Below are 17,337 nucleotides of genomic sequence, written 5' to 3'. Positions count from 1 at the left end.
GTTTTTAATGAAAGGCGGTATAGAAATTCAACAAATAAATAAATAAAATAAACAAGGCGAGTGGAAATAGGACAGGGGCTGATATCGAAACGAAGTTACTCAACAGTACTACTCAGGAGTTACTTGAAGGGATGACTTAATTTCCATAAGATGAATCAAGAGTAATTTAGTCTGGCTGTCAGCCAGTGTCTGCTACACCAGCACAGCCTTTAGCCATGGCTCTTCCAGTGGTGTGGAGTACGCAGGTACAGCCCCTTGCTCATCATGAATACTGAATGCATGCCCAGCAGAGAAGCATGGCCAGCGGTCATGTTGCTGTCAGTGGCCAGCCGGCACCGTAACCCTCCCCTGACCCCATTTAGTGAATGGGAAGAGGATTACATGGGAAGAGAGCTTGTGTGACAGCACTCTGAACTGATATAATGGAAAGGGAGCTTTCCGTTATAATTCCCAGATCTCTTTCAGGCTTTCTGCATTGGGGCTTATATTTCCTGTGTTGTTCTCAGCTGATCTTGTGGTAGCAGGCCTGAATTGTCCCCTTTGCTAAGCATGGTCCGCCCAGCTTTGCATTTGAATGGGAGACTACATGTGTGAGCAGGTAAGATATTCCCCTTGGGGATGAGGCCGCTCTGGGAAGAGCACCTGCATGCTTGCATGCAGAAGGTTCCAAGTTGTTCCCTCCCTGGCATCTCCAAGATAGGGCTGAGAGAGACTCCTGCCTGCAGCATTGCAGAAGCCGCTGCCAGTCTCTGAATACTGAGCTAGATGAGCCAATGGTCTGACTTGATATAAGGCAGCTTCCTATGTTCCAATGTACCATTTTGAAATGCTCTTACATACTCTGTTCCTTCAGGGAGAAGGCAGGTCAAAAGCCTAAAAACACATTTCTACAGCTGAACTACTAACAGAGAAGAATAAGTTGTAATCATTCATATATATATAATCCCTAAAGCTGAGCAAATGTATCTTTTTAAAAAACCCATGGCTATTTACTAAGAAAAGTCACTTGGTCCACACTTACTATGAGAAAAAAACCATAAAGTTTTGGATGCTATTAGCTCAACTGACTGAAAGCAAATATTAATCTCTTACTTGTGAGATTGTCTTTTAAGAGGCAAACATAATTGCTAGCTGTCCACAATCGAGAGAAAGAATCCATACACCATCAACCCATCAGCCAGTGAATGCAGATGAGTTGGATTTTAGCCACTTTACCCCTGCAGTGAAGTCAGTGGTGCCAATTCACATGATCAAAACAAGTTAGGCTGCTAATGCAGGTCAAGCGGATCCCTGCCAGATCTGGGTACATGCTAAATGTGCACAATTTTGTTGTAAACCGCCCTGAGCTATTTTTGGAAGGGCGGTATATAAACTAACTAACTAAATAAATGAATGAATGAAAGGGTGACTGTTTCACAGTGGACTCAACTCAACTGTAGTTTATCCCAATCCCACTGCTCAATGCATTGTTGGTAGCTGTCAGTGGTAGGACACTCACTCTCCCAAAGCGGGATGAGGCCGGAAGTTGGGGGGATGAGACCGAGTAGGAGGAATCTGTGATGCAGACCCTGTGCCACTGGCACTCCCTGCCTAGGGGAACGAGTGGAACCTGAGCCAGCACGACCTCCATGGCCTGAGAATACAGCCCAGGCTTCATCCTTGGACAAGTCCAAGATGGCATCTCCAAGATACGGCTGAGAGAGATTCCTGCTTGCAACCTTGGAGAAGCTGCTGCCAGTCTGTGTGGACAATACTGAGTTAGACGGACCTATGGTCTGACTCAGTATATGGCAGTCTCCTATGTTTCTAAGTCACCTCCGAAGCTGTCAGTCTCTATCTATCTATCTATCTATCTATCTATCTATCTAATCTATCTATCTATCTCACCTCCTCCAGTACACTACTGCCCAGTGTGGCTTACAACATTAATAAAATAGATAACAACATCAAGCAATAAAAATCAATGAAATTTTAAAAAGTTAAGCTAAACGCACAGAGACCAAGCTAAAACCACATTTAAAGTTCCAAATTTTAAAATTTCCAAATTACAAGTTATAAATAAAAAGCTAAAAACGAAGAAACCTGCCAGATACAGCAGCGGATAAAATATTGAAAAGCCTCTCTAAAAAAAAAAAGATGTGCCGGCTTCAATTGTTCCTTAAAAACAATCAAACCGATGAATGCAGAGGAGCTGGGGTTGCAGAGGAGTCTTAGCCGAACCCTCCCAGCAGAGCTTTCAAAGCCAGGCAAGGCCCCTTAAAGCAACAGAGTCCTCCTAGGGAAGGACTCCTTAACTTACTACTTTAAAAAACTTTAAAAACTTAAAAACTACTTAAAAAAACATCAGTCTGTTGCAAGAAGCTTCTGGAGCAACATCCTCTTGGAGCGCTCTGAGGCCTGGTGCATTCCCAAATCCCTGCACTGGAGGAGATCCTGGCTCATCCTGGAACAGAACAGTAGGTTTGGACAGGTTTGAGTTAAGATGAATGCTGGGCCCACAGTAAAGCAATCTCATCCTCTCACTATACCCCAGTATAGGCACTTATGAAGGAAAAAGGAGAGATGGTGCCGTCGAGTCGGTGTCGACTCCTGGTGACCACAGAGACATGTGGTTTTCTATGGTAGAATACAGGAGTGGTTTACCATTTCCTCCTCCTGTGCCGTATGAGATGATGCCTTTCAGCATCTTCCTGTATTACTGCTGTCTGACATAGTACCAGCAGGGATTCGAACCGGCAATTTCCTGCTTGTTAGTCAAGTATTTCCCTGTTGTGCCACTTAAGGTGGTTGGTCTTGTGGCTCTGTTGCCAGATTTGGCTTTTTTTAAGCCAAATTTTGGGTTACGGCCCATTTGACTCACGAGTATACCCCTTAGGTTCTGGCCACACAATTTTCCCGTTTGCTAAACAGAGTCTGCCCTGGTTGCATTTGAATGGAAGACTACATGTGAACTCTGTAAGATATTCACCTTAGGGGAGGGGGCCACTCTGGGAAGAGCACCTACATGCTTACATGCAAAAGGCTCCAAGTTCTCTCCCTGGCATCTCCAAGATAAGGCTGAGAGAGACTCCTGCCTGCAACCTTGGAGAAGCCTCTGCCAGTCTGGGCAGACAATACTGAGCTAGATGGACCAATGGTCTGACTTGGTAGAAGGCAGCTTCCTATGTGAGCATTCCCCATACCGGTATGCACAAAAACCTGATTTGTGTGCTGTGCTCTGCTCCCTTTTGTGGGGGGTTCATGTGATCAGCTGACTGCCATCACACAATATGATGTTGGTATGATGGAGGGAGCTGTGCATAACATTATGCATAGTTGGGGGGGAAGTAGATTGAGGACTTCCCCCCCGCTTCCTCTACCATAATGCTAGGAATCTTCCAATGAAAGTGACTGATTGGCAAGAGACTCAGGACAGATCAAACGAAATATTTATTCACACAACGCATAATTAATCTATGGAATTCACTACCACAAGATTTTTTGATGACCACTTAGACGGCTTTCAAAGAGGATTTGACACATTCATGGAGGAAAAGTCGATCAATTGCTACTAGTCGTGGTAACGACCTCCAGGTTCTGAAGTTGCAGGGGAGCAATGGTGGTAGGGGGTATGCCTACCTCTCCTGTTTCTGGGGTTCCGGGAGGCAGCTGGTTGGGCACTGTGGGAAACAGGACACTTCGCTGGATTGAACTTTGGTCTGATCCAGCAGTGCTCCTCTTATGTCCAGTTCCTTCTGATCCAAAGACTGTTACTAGTTGGGCATGTGTCTGAACTGGGCCTGTTTACAGACAGCATCACCTTAAGTGGCACAGCGGGAAAATGCTCGACTAACAAGCAGAAAGTTTCTGGCTCAAATCCGCGCTAGTATGTTTCCCAGACTATGGGAAACACCTATATCGGGCAGCAGCAATATAGGAAGATGCTGAAAGTCCACCTCTTGCCTGTGGGCTCCCCAGAGGCATCTGGTGGGTTACTGTGTGAAACAGGATGCTGGACTCGATGGGCCTTGGGCCTGATCCAGCAGGGCTGTTCTTCAAGGCATCATCTCATACTGCGCGGGAGGAGGCAATGGTTAACCCTTCCTGCAGGGTGCAGGGCTGTCGTTAGGGCATGGCAAGAAGGGTGACTGTCCTGGGCCCCGCTCTTTTAACCCCCATTAGAATTAACTGGAAGGAGGCCCCGCACTGGCTGATTTGCCTCGGGCCCCGCACCCCGCCAGGGGTCTCTAAGGACGGCCCTGCCCTCCTACCAAAGATAAGCACAGGGCTCTGTGGGTGCCAGAAGTTGAAATCAACTTGATGACAGACTTTACCTTTACCTTTATCTGGATCCCGTAGGTCAACCCGAGCCATATTCAACATTTTATTTTCTAACATGCTAATCTGATTGTACAAACTAGCTCTAAGTTCACTTCAAACAAAATACTTTGTCTCTATGTAGTGCCCAATAAGACTAGCCATGCATACAATTTACAAATGGTATGAATATTTCATCTGAAGATGTTGAATAATGAATATATTAAAATTGCAATCTGTATGTGAGCATTCTATAGCTGGAATACAGCAAAACCCACCCTATGAATTATTCACAAAGGTCCCAACTATTTGCTCCGCTTTCAGTTCTAAATTCTTGTCATTTGAAGTGGGAAGGAAGAGTTTGGCATGCAGAATAAAAGTGATAATCTCAACATCAGAACAATGGGTGGCTTTTTTAAAAAAAAGTCCCTTTCTGATATCGCTTTGCATACAGTGACATATTCAGAGAGCCAGCATGGGTCACCAACTAGGAGAACACCATGTTTTTTGTAAGCTGCCCCAAGCAACATTGTGCTTGAGGGACAGAATGTAAACTTTTAAAATAAATTCAACGGTGATTTAATCTCTAATCCTCACTTAATATTAACTCTCCGTCTGAGAGATTTAGCGATACATTTCTGGGATGTGGAGTTGGTGATGTTGAGGCGTGTTTTCAGAAATATATCTGCTATAGATTTGTGTTGTATCTAAACAGCTAGTATTTTTGCCATTTAGGTGAAGTGGAAGGGAGATGTTCGAACATCTTTTAAAAAATCAAGCGTCATAATCAAGAGACTTTTCCAGATCAAAGAAGCAGATGGATGGGAATTAATCCTTTCACTGATTTATGGACATATATGGACATTGGCCCTCCTTTCTTTGGCTTGCAGAAAGTAAGAAAATCCAAGCTGGCAAACATTTATATGTACCCCAACTCTTGTTAGGGTTGCCAGGTCCAGATGGTGAAAAAAGTCAATTTATATCACCAAAAAAGTGGAAATAGAGGATGCTTAAAAAAAAAAAAGTCTCAAAAAAGTCTCCAGTTTGCATAAATTTTGCATATGTTTAGTAGTATAATATATGCATATTTTGAGAAATAAAATGTGATAATTTGAGAATAAATTCAGCTCACCACTGTGATGCTGATGACCAAGTGAGCTGAATGTCTGCTCAGTCTGCTGTCTAGGTGCTGAGTTCTCAAGGCCCCGCCTTCTTAACCGTAAATTCATCTCTTGGTTAGGTTTACCACACACACAGTCCTCCTCTCTCCTCCCCTACAGGTCACCCAGCCTGCTCTTGCCCCAGCCGGTTGAACTTCACCTCTTGGCTCAAGGCACACAAAAGGCTTCTAAAAGCCTTTTGCACTTTGCAGCCAAGCAGAGGGAAGAGGGGCGGCAGGGAGGTATCCTGCTGCCCAATTACTACGGAAATTACGTGCGGAAAATACGTGCACCGGAGGGGGGAAAGCGGTTGGAGGAGTAAGTAAACCCTCCCCCACCCTTAAAGGAACCCCCCACCCCAGTGCCGGACCGCAGCTCCGCGGTTCTGTGCACACACCTAAACACTACCACAAATGCAAAAGTTGTTTGGTCCCCCAAATAGTCTCTATTCCTCCTAATGCCAAAAAAAAAACCCACACAAAAAAGTCATTTGGTTCCCAGAATAGTTGCATGTCCTCTATAAAAGTCCCTAGTTAGCAACCCTAGGTCTTGTGTTCCTGGGAGTCTCCTAAAGTACTGAGTTCTTTTTACCACAAAACCAGCCTCCAGTAAGCCAGCACTGGGATTCTGTGGGAAATGTGGCAATGTATGACAATAGGGACTTTGAGAAAGAATTTGTTGAAGACCTATCCTTTTAGAGCAGCATTTTAACATTACAGCTGTAACTATATCTGGTGGGTTTTTAACTTTTTGAAATTAATTTGTAATTTCAAATTTGAGTAGGAACTGAGATTTCTTTTTAGTTTCTATTTTATCAGTATTATGTTATTTTTATAGTGTATTGGTTTTATTGACTTTGTGAGCTACCCCGAGTAGTGTACTGGAGGAGAGAGTATAAATATTTTAAATAAATTAAATTAAATTAAATTAAATTAAATTACAATACAATACACTGTCAGGATTAAGTCCCTTGGGTAGAACTTGCTTGCTCCACTTTGGTGCCTCAGCTCCACCTCTTCTGATCCCTGCAGCCTGATTGGGCGTTGGAACTATTTTTCAATCCTCTTGACAAATCCAGTTAGCCAGAAGCCATATGAAGTAGGGATGTGCGAATTGATTCAGGTACACAATGAGTTTGTTTTGGGCAATTTGTGGACTAAACAAATTGCCCCTTTGCTAGCTGGCCAGATACGGGTCCAAAACAAATTGCCCACATTTTGGACCTGAAAAATTCATAGATTCAGATCTCCATTTTGTGGCGATCTCTCTGGCTGTCTCCATTTTGTGTCAGGAAAATATTTTGAAAATCCCGCCCTCCTAAGCTTCAGATTGGTGACCTGTAGTGTGCAACGACTGGCTGGCAATTCCCCCCTGGTTCCAGATTGGCTCTTTCCATTCAAACCTTGTGTTGCCAGGGGTGACTGACCCCGCATTGGTTAGGGAAGGGTCAAAGAAGGGACAAGGGTCGGGGGAGTTTGAAGGAGGGATTTTCAAATGTATTTAAGGAGGCAACAGCCACCATTCTGCCTTTCTGTCTCATGGGAGAAGAGAAAGAGAGAGAGCCAGAGGAGCTTTGCTTTGCCTTGCCTGCCTGCTGCCTGGAGTAGATTATCTGCTTTTTGTTCCTGCTTTCCTGATTGAGGAAAAGAGAAGAGAATTTTTTTTTTTACCCTCTTCCTGCTGCTGAGAGAATCACTTCCTGAGCCTGCTGTCTATTTGAATTGATTTGGGTACAAAATGATTTGTACCTGAATCTACCTGTTTTGGGAGATTTGTGGACAAAATAAATTGACCCTGTGCTAGCTGGCCAGATTCAGACCCAAAACCAATCAGGGGTGATTCGATTTGGGTACAAATCAAATCGGAAAAATCAATTCATGCACATCCCTAATACGAAGCTTAAGCTGAGCAAGACCACTGGTCCATCTAAGGCCCACAGACATTATTGAACTCCAGCTCCCATCTTTCTTACCAAAAGTAGCTGCAGGGTGATCCAGATCAGAACAGCAGTGCAGTGCAAGGGGGAAGAGGTTTAACCCTTCCCCACACCATTTTCCTGCTGAAAATCATCCTCCAAAGCTGCTTTGAGGACAAATAGCAGCTTCGAGGGGCTATTTTTTGGCAGAAAAACCGCACAGGGGGAAAGGTTTGTTAGGAGGGAGCTTTGGGAAGGGATGTGTCCAAATTGTTTTGGGCCACTGTGGGGGGTGGAGGAGGAGATAAATGAGGCACGCAGCAGGTCCTAACCTGTTCTTCTGCCACCCTGCCACTGTTCCAGTCGCAGCGCTTATCCTTCTGAAAAATCTGCGCATGGCTGCATCGCAGCAGTGGCCATTTCTGTGGTCAGCAACACCATGATGACCATGCAAGTGCCATTTGCGTGCCAACACCCCAATGCAGCTGTGCATGGCCTTCTGGGAAGGACAGCGCTATGACCAGAAAAGTGATGAGTCGGTGGAGGAGCAGGTAAGGACCTGCAAGCCTCATTCCTAAAGCTACCACTTGCTCCCTACCAAAATGTTTTGGATGGAGCCGCCCAGATTGTTCCGGTGCCTCTCTAATGAGATGCCAAAAAACAATTCGGGCACATCCCTAGCTTTGGGCAGCAGCACTAGGTGGCACATAGCTAGAAGCTAGGACAGAGGAGTTAGGCAACCAGTCAAGGCTCAGGTGTCTGTCTGGGTGGGGCAGGTAAGTTACGAAGCAGTCTGCCAGGAGATGTAGAGGCAGGAAGCAACTGTCAGGGACAACACTCATCCAGAGTCAAATGCAAGCAGGAGATCAAGAGCCAGGTAGTCAGTCCAACGGGAGCAGTTAAGGTCAAGGTTACATCCAGGAATAAGTATGCAATGAAAAAACAAAATCGAGGTCACAATGAGCAGAGCGTCAGAAGCCTGGAATCCAAGGGAGCAGAGAACCAGCACCACAAACCAAGTGCAGAAGGCAGAGGCAACTGACGAGTTGAGGAGCCAGAGAAGCAGCCCTGCCAAAACCTGGAACATCACAGGGCCTGCCTGTGCCCTGTTTGCCTGTTCTCTGTGTCAGACCTAAACATAGCATTATGGGAATGAGTTCATGACCACCTCATTCTGCAAGTCCTCCATCAGACCCAAGAACTACAACATCAGGCTCAGGATTCATGACAACAGGAATCGAAAGTAGTAGCCAATGGATAGGAACATGTCAGAAGTTAAGCCAAACAGATGGATCAAGGCAGTAAACAAGAACAGACTAGCAGCAAGGGCACCTTGAAACAGAAGCAAACACTGCTTCAGATGGGAAACCTCTTATATTCTTTGTGTTGGTAGTGAAACCAATAACAGACCTTATAGGGCTAGGGACAGCACAGGGCTGGGGCTGAAAAGGTGCTGCAATGCAGCAAGTCACCACAAGGGACAGTGTGGAGCAGAGTCCCATCAGAGGGAACTCTGATAGGGGTTTACTTCCTTTCTGCTGCACCATGATCCCAACCCAAAATACCAATATCCCTCACACCCCATAGCTGCTTTTGTTAAGAGAGAGACCTGGCCAGTCTTTAGCAAATTGTTTGAAAACTCCAACATATACTTTAATACAAAGGCTGAAACAGAACTCCTATCTAGTATGCCTGCTTAGGATTGGAGTGTGTGATATCACATGATTTGGTTGCCATCAATGAATTCAGATCTGTGTTTCAATACATTCCTGACTTGGCTTCTGAATCTGGATGAAGCAGGACTTTGCATCTGATTTCAGACACACTGAATCAGAATCATAAAATTATCTGCTCTACAGGAAAGAAACGAATTAGGTGGAATTCATGTATATAATAAGGGCATGTAAGTTAATGGAACCACATGAAAGAGGGGATTCAGTACATTTTTTCTCCCAGTACATCCATAGCCTTCATAAATAAATTATACAGAAAGAAAATTGAAAGGAGAACCGCTGCTTTAATATTCTTTGCCAAAGGAGAGAGATTTTTTTTACTTGGCAACCTAGTTCTAATATAAAGGAGAGCCTAGTGTTAGTGTCAAGTTATTACGTCATATTCCTAACATGTTATTCCTGGGTCCATAATAAGACTTGATTGTGGTTCCTTAAAGGGGGGGGCAAGTAGCTAAAGAGGATGCACTTCGGTGACATAGTAATCCCATCTTCCATTTGTATGATAGATTAAAGTTGTAGACAGACAGCAATGGAAGCCTATATGAGGTTTTACTGGAGCACCAGCTACAGTATCTGACCCTTCATGAAAATGAAACAGCAATGTGGGAAATATTACTGCACTCCATTTTACTAGGTGAACCCGCACAGAGCATCTGTGCGGTAGTTTACTTACTTTTAGGGGTTTAGTTGGGAGAATGTGATTGGTTGGCTGTTTCTTCTACACTCCCCCTCGCCTCCTGTCCTGGTCTCTCTTCCTGCCCCCTCCCCCTCCTGCCCTCCTCCCCCTCCTCCTTCCCCAGTCTCTCTGCCAGCTCTCTCTCCCCCCAGCTCCTGCCCCAGACTCGCTTCTTGCCCTCCCTCCCCATTCCCCTCCTGACCCATCCTCCAAACACCATAGTTGGCAAATTTACAGTTGGCAAGACATAGGAAAGAATGGGAAACAGGGGGTTAGGGGAATTGTAATCACAAAAACATCTAAAAATCAAGGGGGGGGGTTGTGCTCAAAAATATGTAAAAATCACCAGAAATCCCTTCATATTACCAAGAGTCACCAAGAGGAATGAACAGATTGAACCTCTGGAAATTTTTTTAATCCCCTCTGGTGGGAAACATTCACTTTAAATCACCAGGAGTCAGCACGAGTCAGCAAGAGGAGTAAGCCAATTGAACCTCTGAACCCCTCCCCCCCGCCAAAACCTAAAATACCGAAATTGCTAAAATGCCCTCTTGGAATGTTTCAAAGAAGATTGGGAACCATTCTTACTTCACTTAAAGAACTATTTTTCCAATATTGACCTTTCAGCAGGGTTTGAAATTTAGTAACAACAGCAGGTTGGGCATGGTAAAATCGAGTTTGCAATGTGGATTATATATGTTTTGAATTATTATAGCAATGGTAGATTTGTATAGCTAATATGAACCGTGCAGACTGGTAAGCAGGAAGTCAATATTTACTTAATTAAATGTAATTGGATTGTTAAGATATTGTAAAACTAATAAAAAATTTAAAATGAAAAAAAAATGGCCCACCAATTGCAGAGACTCGGGTCACTGTTAGCAAGCCTGGTCACTGCTTTCCATTTGCAGATATTTAAAACCATGGTTGGTAAAACCACGGTTGGCGAGGGATGACTGTATAAGGGTACAGTGTAAGGGTACAGTGTTTGCCTCTGGCAATGCTAGGTGTATTTGAGCTTCTTGAGTTTATGTCTTCCAAAACTCTCAGTTGGCAGGTAGGCAGGTCTCTGTCATGACTCCAGCCTTAGGAGGCATCCTGACAAAGAGGAGGAGGAGTTAATTGGGCCAAGAAGGCCCCAATGCAGAACCTGAGCCTGTCAACAGGGAGCACCTGAAGTTAGAGACCCAGAACCCTCAGCAGAAACTCGAAGAGGATTCTCAAAAGATTTTGAAGAGGCACTGCCTCTGCGCCAGCCCCAAGCCCTTGCACCTCCATACAAGGCAGGAGTTAGCAGAGAGGTAGAGGAGTATCAAGTCTATTCCTTTAAAAATGCACCACTATGGAAAGGGGAGGGCATACATCTGTGTGTAGTTGAGCAACAGACCTTGTCTGAATACATGGTCTGCTTGGTGTTAGCAAAGGTCCTGCAGCTCCAGTCTGCCTTGCTGGTCTTTGCCACTCTCAGGCTCCTGTCCACAGCCAGGACTTCTCAGATAGGGAGCAGGCACAGGCCAAGGATACTAGCAAGAGAAAGAAGAGTTACTGGGTAGTGGCACTACCTCTCTCCAAGTAAGAACACCATAGGGACATAGGAAACTACCATTTACTGAGTCAGACCATTGGTTCATCTAGCTCAGTACTGTCAACACTAACTGGCAGCGGCTTTCCAAGGTTTCAGGCCAGAGTCTTTCCCAGCCTTACCTGGAGTCAACGCCAGGGATTGAACTGGGGACCTTCTGCATGCCAGCAGATATTCTACCACTGAGCTACAGCCCCATCCCCTAAGGGGAATATCTTACAGCAGACAATGCTCACACTTAGTCATCCATCCAGATGCATACCAAGGTGAACCCTGTTTAGCAAAGGGGTCCATTCATGCTTACTACCACAACATTGGCTCTCCACCAGAGAATATCAAACTGGCCCCCGGTGGATAGAAATGCCTGATAGAAAATCCCCGCTTTGTTCTGGCATCACCAACCTGATCTTCTGGTCTTCTGGTAGAGCTGGTCTTGTGGCAGCAAGCATGACTTGTCCCCTTAGCTAAGCAGGGTCCACCCTGGTTGCATATGAATGGGGGACCACATGTGAGCACTGCAAGATATTCCCCTTAGGGGACAGAGCTGCTCTGGGAAGAGCAAAAGGTTTCAGGTTCCCTCCCTGGCTTCTCCAAGATAGGGCTGAGAGAGATTCCTGGCTGCAACCTTGGAGAAGCCGCTGCCAGTCTGTGTAGGCAATACCGAGCTAGATAGACCAGTGGTCTGACTTAGTATATGGCAGCTTCCTATGTTCTCCCTTTTCTCTCCATCCTCCTTCTCTTGTTTAGTCTAAGCCTGAAGGCAGTGCCCATCTCTCATTTTCCATATGTGTACAGTGCCTCCCACCAGAACTTTGTTGGATTTTTAACAGATATGAGCCACTGTGCAAGACAATTTTTGTCTGAAGAGTGGGATAAAAATAGAGTAAGCAAAGAGCTGTCTGTTTTTATAGCTGCTTCCCTCATAAACACAAAGTAAACTTGTATAGATTTAACTAAGAGTTTACTCAGAAACAACTCCATTTTCTCCTCCCCCTTCCTGACTCCACCCCATCCCCTCTCTCTACATGATCCCCACTCAGACAAACTTCTAAACAACAAAACATAGAGGCAAGTCTCACTATCAGTGAGACCCGCCGGAGGAGGTTCTGCGGGGAGAGAGGGCTTAGCCTGCTCTCCCTGCAGACAATCAAGGCAGCAGCCCGGGCAGCCAGATTGGCCGACCACACGACTGCCGGCTCCGTCATGGAGCCGGAGAGGGCTGTGGGGATCGGGGAATGTATGGCCCCCGGAATTTCCAGGATGCCCCACGCGAGCATGCGGGGGATCCTGAGGAGACCCCCGAGCCCGGGAGGCTGCTTGCAGCCTCCCAGCTGGGGGGTGGGGTGTCTCCTCATGTGTTGCTGCAGCATGGAGCCACAATACACAATCAGGAAGCCTGTTTTAGCAGAATGCTCGCTCCGCTAACCTGGGCTAAGGAGAGGGCTACTTTGGTATGTTAGCCGCCAGGGAACCACCAGGCTCGCCTGCAAGCCCACTGGTTCTCACGATGACTGGATGACTGGAAAGTGGGCTAAGCTCCCTTAGCCCACTTTCCGGTGATCATGAGAATACCCTCATAAAATATTACTGGATTAGAATTCAACATAGTCCTAATTTTGTAACCACTTGATCAGGTCCCAGCAGTATTTTTAGGCATTATAATCAAGCATCCTGATCCCCTAAACTAGTTCCCTTATTTCAGTGTGTCATTTCCTGCTGGGGATTGTGGGACTGGCTTGTATTCAGGCATCTGGTTGGCCACTGTGGGAAACGAGATGCTGGAACAGAGAGGCCTTCAATCTGACCCAAATTCTTACATTGTATTAAAAACCAAATAATTCTGAATTGTTTGCATGGGTATGTGGGGTGTTTGTTTGTTTAGAGCAGGCACATTGTGGGGGGTTGGAAGAGATATTATTTTATAGGACCCTGGAAAGTAGATGCATGTGTGCCCTTGCATTCCTACACAGAGTGAGTGGTATAGATGAACTATAATGGGAATTTCTTAGTATCTTATAAGCATGATAAAAGCATAGAGCCTTTGGAGTCAGGCAGTATATAAATCAGATAGATAGATAGATAGATAGATAGATAGATAGATCGATCCCACAAGCATGTTTATTCTTAACCTTACTAATTCTTCCTTGTATCTATCACACTTTTAATAGGCAAAATCCAAGGAAGTTGTACTCTCCCTTGTTATACACTGGCATTTTGTGTGAATGAGGTGTTTTTAAACAACATTGCTTAAAATTCTACAAAATGTTGCTTAAGTCAAAGAACAGAACCTCCAGGTCTCCCTTAGAGTCTACAATTCTATTATTTCAATGTTTACCATTTGTTCCTATCAGTGTGTCAGCATTTTGACAAAAAACATGGAGAATTTCATTTTTTAATTCTGTCCTTTTCAAATTCCATGAATCCACCTTTTCCAGCAAGTCTTCAGTAGCACCTGCTGTGAAAATTTAACCAGGTAGTTATGAAAAAATAAAGAAGACACCAGAACCACAGCATACTTTGCATTTCTCTGAGCAAGTGCCACACCAGTTGAGAAAGCAGCAGCAACCGAAGAAAAGCTGTCTTTTGTATCTATCCTGGTAAACAAAGCTCAAACAGTTTGCTAATCAGTTTCCGTGCTGGCGGGAGGGGGGCGGGGAACACAGCATCCAAATTCACCAGAAAGAGAGTCACTCAGGCCTCTCAGACTCAAACCACTCAGGTTGGGGGGATAAAGAGCAGTTTGGGGAAATTTGGGGGGGAACTGGCTCTGGGCAAAAGACGAGCCCCCCTGTGTCACACTCCCAGTCCACCCAAGACTCTCCCATGGCTGCTTCTGTTGAAGAAAAAACCCAGATCAGGCATCCCAGATATAGGATTCAATGACATGTTTAATGACATGCCTAGTTTAGCCCTCAGAGGAGGACTGAATCATTTAATCTTCCCCAGTGGCTCTTGTACTTTTATGTGGCTGTTTACAAGCGATGCTCAAGTGGGTTTCTACATTTCCTGAATGCAAATGAAAATACCCACAACAGTTTGAAGGCACATAGGAAGCTGCCTTATATCGAGTCAGACCTTTGGTCCATCAAGCCAAATGGGAGGAGAGCTGGTCTTGTGGTAGCAAGCATGACTTGTCCCCTTAGCTAAGCAGGGTCTGCCCTGGTTGCATCTGAATGGGAGACTTGATGTGTGAGCACTGCAGGATATTCCCCTCAGGGGATGGAGCCGCTCTGGGAAGAGCAGAAGGTTCCAAGTTCCTTCCCTGGCTTCTCCAAGATAGGGCTGAGAGAGATTCCTGCCTGCAACCTTGGAGAAGCCACTGCCAGTCTGTGAAAACAATACTGAGCTAGATAGACCAATGGTCTGACTCAGTATATGGCAGTTTCCTATGTTTCCTAAGCCCCGTCCTGTCTTCACTGACTGACAGCAGCAGGATTCCCTCTAACACATGTACACGCTCACAAGTTTTTTGATGTCTGCTCAGCTTATTTTAGATCCTGCTCAGGTTGAATCAGGAAGACCACACTCTGAATGCACGTGCACACACACTGCCTTGATGCTTCTGCCCAGAACAAAATTCATTCGGCACACAGATGAAAAGGATGAGAGGAAACTCTGGTCAGCAGCAATCCAGGCTTTCAGTTAAGTCTTTCGCAGCCCTACCTGGAGATGCCAGAGAGTTAACCTGGGACCTTCTGTATGCGAAGCCCATATGAAGAGGACAAGAGAGACCCGGGTCAGGTTTGGGGTATGCTTTGGAGTCCTGGCCATGAGGCTCCAAAACACAAGAGGAGGGAGATAGCCACAGTGTAGAGTTAAGAACAGCCCTGCTGGATCAAGCCCAAGGTCCAAGCCAAGGTCCAGCATCCTGCATCACACAGTGGCCCACCAGATGCCTCTGGGAAGCCCACAGGCAAGAGCTGAGGGCATGCCCTCTCTCCTGCTGCTACTGCCCTGCAACTGGTATTTAGGGCCTTGGTTTTTTGTTTGTTTGTGTTTCCAGAGCAGATCCACTTCACTTTGGCAAGATTTACTGCTGGGGGTCACAATTCTTGGCTGCTATATGAGCTGAAACTTTGAGATAACTGCTGTACACTTGTTTAAAAAGGTTGAAACCCCCTGTATTAGAGCATGAAGAGCAGTAAACCTGCCTCGTTTACAGAGGGTTTTCACATTGGTATGCATCCAATGATTGCTTATTAAAAGGGATGGAACAAATGGCAGATTGTTGGGGTTGTCGAAATCTTCCCTGCAGAGAGAGAGAGAGAGAGAGAGATATCCTCCACCCCAGCATTATTAAGGAGTGGGAAGTGAAACCAAAACAACTGACACAAGCACCTAGACTACTGAAGCTGAGAAATTTGAAATGATTTTCCATTCCTGGAAATAATTCAGTAAATGCTTATGTTCCACACATTCAGGTTATCCCATTGTGATTCCTGCTGCTGTCTTGCCTTCTATTGCCCTGAACACTTACTGAACAAGAGACCCTGATCCAGCACAGCACATGTCATGACAATGAAGGTTGTGCATTGTGCCCACTCCCATACATATGTGTGCAAGACGCAACAACATGCCTTTTATGGAGCATTATCAGAGGGAGCATTCTCAGAGGGAGTTGCAATGACAGCAGCGAACCCCCCAGAGTGGGAACCGATGGGAATTTCCTCAGCTAGAGATCCAGCATATCTTTTGGACACCCGCTGCCCCACCCTCTTCTTCTCATCCTTGTCTTTGACTGTGGGGGAGGGGGACAGGCTGCATCATTTCCTCTTTGCTCTGGTTGAGCCATGTGTGTGCTGATGGCACGCTGGGCTTTTTGGGACACACGCCACCCCAGCAGGAAGCTGAAAGGTGCGACAGAGCACCTGCTCTCCTTTTCCTTAAAGTTCTCTTCTTAATTTCCTTTAAAGTGCTCAAACTGCACTTCGAACTGTGCTTTGGGCACATCCCGACTGAATTCCCTTTTAGGCCCCCGAGTGGTGTAGGTGGCTATGGGATTCATAGTTTTTTCCAAGGCTGTGGCCATGACTCCTTTTATGAAGTCATGAAGCAACAGAGCCTGTCATAGGAACATAGGAAGCTGCCATATACTGAGTCAGACCATTGGTCCATCTAGCTCAGTACTGTCTTCACAGACTGGCAGCGGCTTCTCCAAGGTTGCAGGCAGGAGTCTCTCTCAGCCCTATCTTGGAGAAGCCAGGGAAGGAACTTGGAACCTTCTGCTCTTCCCAGAGCAGCCCCATCCCCTGAGAGGAATATCTTATAGTGCTCACACTTCTAGTTAGTCTCCCTTTCATAGGCAACCAGGGTGGACCCTGCTTAGCTAAGGCGACAAGTCATGCTTGCTACCACAAGGCCAGCTCTCCTCTCGTCTCCTCCTCCCACAGTGAAGGTAAAGCAGGGGAGTGGAAGAGGAGGAGGAGGAAGAGCGGACATGGCAGGGGGTGTCTGATAGACTTGTTGGACCTCTGACCCAGCACCCACACAGCATAGCAGTGAGGAAAGTTGGCATGTCCCCTCCTGCCATTGACACTGGTGGGTTGTATTGTATTGGGTCAGAATCTGGCATTCCAGGGCATGCACAGGCAAATGACAACTAGTGTCACCTGTTTGTGAGTTGATTGTGTCCCTCTCTCCGCAGCTGCAGGTGTGCTCCAGCACATAAGCAGTCACCTGTGCCTTGATGGAATGCCTCTAGCCCACTGACAGAGGGCACAGGCAGCATTATGGCTCAACAGAGGGAGTTGGGGGTGTTGTCCCCCATAGCCAGGCCAGCAGGTTTCATGCTCCAGTTCTGACCTGCTACAAACTTCCACTGCCTGTGCCACTTAAGAGGCGCCTATGCTGAAGACCAGCCCCCCACAACTCAAATGTCACAGCACCCCTTGCTGGGACAATCTATTGCAGCTGATCAAGTGCAGCATTCGGATGTGGGAGGCCAAGATGTGATTAGCTGCTTGGCTGGGAAGCTC

At 46.0% G+C, this 17,337-nt stretch overlaps 1 protein-coding gene across 7 annotated transcripts in view; it reads right to left on the bottom strand.

The window, feature by feature from the left end:
• ARHGAP24 (Rho GTPase activating protein 24) overlaps positions 1 to 17,337 on the bottom strand; it is a 552,712-nt gene that overhangs the window by 441,263 nt on the left and 94,112 nt on the right. Inside the window, exon 1 of one of the 7 annotated variants that reach the window (XM_053255949.1) lies at positions 11,168 to 11,188. The exons of the other annotated variants lie outside the window; for them this stretch is intronic. The gene's annotated coding sequence lies outside the window, so the exon portion shown is untranslated. Of the gene's footprint in view, positions 1 to 11,167; positions 11,189 to 17,337 lie in introns of those variants that run through there. 7 annotated transcript variants of the gene reach the window in all.

This window comes from Hemicordylus capensis, chromosome 5 (assembly GCF_027244095.1).
Source record: "Hemicordylus capensis ecotype Gifberg chromosome 5, rHemCap1.1.pri, whole genome shotgun sequence".
Classification (NCBI taxonomy): domain Eukaryota; kingdom Metazoa; phylum Chordata; class Lepidosauria; order Squamata; family Cordylidae; genus Hemicordylus; species Hemicordylus capensis.
Note: the sequence above shows the minus strand (reverse complement) of the source record. Positions and strands in the feature narration are given on the sequence as shown.